Genomic DNA, 3,726 nt, shown 5'->3' with positions numbered 1-3,726 from the left:
CTTCTCTGCTAAGGCTGAACTTCACTCTTAGTCCATAGTCTATGTGGGCATCGCCTTAACCCCCACTACCTGAGGTCTCACCCTAGATCAAACACAGACCCTCCGCAGTCTCCAACCACCTACCACCACATATCAAATCCTTTCTTTCCTCAGTCTAATAGGCTTCTTTAAATATTGGATTCCCAAATTTGCTCTCTTAGTCAAGCCCCTTAGTGAGATCTTCTGAGCATGACTTTTAAGGTCTATAATGGCCAATGAAGTAACAGAAAAGGCAAATAAGGCCCAAAAGAAGTCAGGAAATACCAGCTTTTGGCGTACGCTCTTAAAGGCTCCAGCACCCTAAAGGGCTTCATAGAATTCCATCAAGGCCCTGCTCCAGAGTGGAAAAAAAGGTCATTAAACTGAAGCTTGCCAGGCTTCCCAACCCTATCAATGAACACATCATTGCTGTGGAAAGAGGGACATGAGAAGGTAAGCTGCCCCCTTGCTCCATGGAGGGAGGGTTCAGTCTCTTCTAGCCCTGCTCCAGCTACCTGTGACCTGACCTTGCCCAGCATGCTGGGAATTGCCACTGAAGGCCCAAGGACATCATTCACGAGCCTAAGGTATTTCTTCCAAGTAGCAGATAAACTAATCTCATTTCTTGTAAACACAAGGGCCATCTACTATGCCACACTTGAATATTTGAGTTTTATTTATCCCTCAAAGATCTCTACTGTGGGTATTGAGAGTCTGATTTTATTACTTTACTTAATGTATAGTATCTCCGTTCCCCATGCCTATTGTAGGCTTGGACCTGCTGCTAATTCCAGCTAGATGCAGTGGTCACTAGGACTTAAACTCTAACTGCAAAGTGTATAAATGTAACCACCCTTTCCCAAAGTACTTTCAGGATTTACAGGTTACTCAGCAAACTGTTCAAACACTGTCCAAGAGGCACTTCCAGCATTACATCACCCAAGGACTGATTTTTTTACAGATACAGAGAGAGAGAGTCAGAGAGAGGGATAGACAGGGACAGACAGACAGGAACAGAGAGATGAGAAGCATCAATCATTAGTTTTTTGTTGCACATTGCAACACCTTAGTTGTTTATTGATTGCTTTCCCATATGTGCCTTAATCACAGGCCTTCAGCAGACCAAGTAACCCTTTGCTCGAGCCAGCGACTTTGGGTCCAAGATAGTGAGCTTTTGTTCAAACCAGATGAACCCATGCTCAAGCTGGCAACCTCGGGGTCTTTTGTTGTTGTTGTTGTTTTGTTTTTGTTTTGTTTTGTTTTTTTCATTTTTCCAAAGCTGGAAATGGAGAGGTAGTCAGACAGACTCCTGCATGCGCCCGACCGGGATCCACCCAGCATGCCCACCAGGGGGTGATGCTCTGCCCCTCTGGGGCATTGCTCTGTTGCATCCAGAGCCATTCTAGCACCTGAGCAGAGGCCACAGAGCCGTCCTCAGTGCCCGGCCATCTTTGCTCCAATGGAGCCTTGGCTGCGAGAGGGGAAGAGAGAGACAGAGAGGAAGGAGAGGGGGAGGGGTGCAGAAGCAGATGGGCGCTTCTCCTGTGTGCCCTGGCCGGGAATCGAACCCGGGACTCCTGCACACCAGGCCGATGCTCTACCGCTGAGCCAACCGGCCAGGGCAACCTCGGGGTCTTGAAGCTGGGTCCTCCACATCCCAGTCCGATGTTCTATCCACTGTGCCACCACCTGGTCAGGACAAGGACTGACTTTCACGTGGACAGGTCCACACACCGTGATGCTAATAATTCCCACTGCTGCTAAGGGTGACTCTTCCTCCAACCTGACCATCTGGAGTTCAAAAACAGAAAAGGAAACCGACCCCTTGTCCTTCTATTCTCTATTCACCTCTCAACCTGCCTCAACCAATCAGGTGCTTTCTACTTGTATGGGACCAACACCTATAAGTGTCTCCCTACTAATTAGACAAAATCTGTACCCTAATCTATCTCACCCCAAATATCAACCTAATCCCTTCCTATGAACCTTTTCCAGTTCCTAGTACACTACCCATCAATCTAAGGACCAAATGAGCTGTACAGGTAATCCCTCTTCTTGTTGCTTTAGGAATCTCTACAGAAGTAGGTCTAGGAGTAGGGTAACTGGCCACTGCCCTGTCTGACCTTCGCCAATTGGAAAATTGGAAAAATCTACCTAACACTACACACCAACCCTGAAACCGGCCCTCGCAAAACAGAAAAATCTGAAACCTTATATCAGCAAACTTCCTAAACCCTATCTTTCACCCCCTACAGGTCCCCTAACCCTAAAGCTCTCTTGTATCCCTGAAGAACTAGGAGAAGGAATAGCATTCACCTCTTAACACTTCTCAATCTTTTTACCCTCCACATAGTAAGGGGACAAGATCGCTGAGTCTTCTTGGCTGAAGAAGAGCCTACAAACAAACATGAAACATTTCTTTTGGCTCAAACTAACTGCTCTCTCCAGGGCTGCCAGGAAAGAATATCTCTAATTTTACCATGGAAGAACTTTCACCCCCGCTGTACAACCCTCCTTATCTCTGCATTCCTGATCTCCAAACACTTGTCCCCTTCTTTATCAAGTTCCTACAGGCCTGGATGAGAGAAATCTCTAGGATTACCTACAATCAAATGCTCCTACACTCCTATTCCCCAATACGCCAAGGAGAACTTCATGAGGGAAATATCAAATAAGTAGGCATGACAGCAGGAAGAAGCTGCTCCTCAGCCTGAGAAGATTCCTCCTGAATGTTCTCCAAACCCCCTTCCTTTTAAACCACACATATTCAGTCCTTCTAAAACTTACATCAACAGGTTCCCTGTCTCTAAAAATCTCCACGTCCTCCCATTCGAGAGGAACCAGATAAGCACTCGCAGCAAGCAACTAACAATTATTACCTTGCAAAAATTTTTTACTTCCTCACTCAGGTTTTCAAGGACATCGTCTGGTTCAGACCTCACAACACGGAAATTGACAACCTCCTAAACTGGATGAGGGACTTGGCTTGGCAAGGTTCTTTTCTTGAGTTCTCTCCAGAAGAAGCAATGATTTTCCAATTTTTTCTCCTCTTTCTCCTCATCACCCCTCACCATATATTATAAAATTAATAACTGCCTTTCTTTTATATGTAACCACAGAATTGAGAAATGATAGATACGTGAATTCCAAACTGCCCTCTTGATGTTCCACTTATCTGTCAGACCTCACCCTTACTGGACTATTGCCCCTGAGACAGAGCAATTCCAAGAAGCTGGTCAACCTGCCCCAAGGAGCATTCCAAAAAGCTGAAATCCTAAAACCGTAAAAGGGAACGTACCAGAACTTTTGACTCAGTACCCCCTCAGGATCTCCCAAACACTATATAATTCACCCCTAGTCTGTAACCGGTGCTCTTCTCCCCGGAGAAGTGCCCAGCAGGGTTCCTTTCTTCCTTTTAATAAAGCCTGTTACTCTGATCTTCTCGGACTCCCATGGATTCCAACAAGACAGACAATTAAAGATATATACATACATATGTGTTCAGGAGCATGGCAGGGCGAACAGTCTCTACTGTTCCTGAGCCATAACATGGCTGCTTCTAGAGAAGCATTAATCTTCATTCATGGAAAAACGTGGTCCATTGGCAATTCAATTGAGTTTCCAAGGCAACTCAAAGACAATCCCACCATACCACTGAAATCTAACTTTACACGAATAAGAAACTAGCTTCCAGCACTTCCAGAGAAC

This window comes from Saccopteryx bilineata, chromosome 4 (assembly GCF_036850765.1).
Source record: "Saccopteryx bilineata isolate mSacBil1 chromosome 4, mSacBil1_pri_phased_curated, whole genome shotgun sequence".
Lineage (NCBI taxonomy): Eukaryota > Metazoa > Chordata > Mammalia > Chiroptera > Emballonuridae > Saccopteryx > Saccopteryx bilineata.
Note: the sequence above shows the minus strand (reverse complement) of the source record.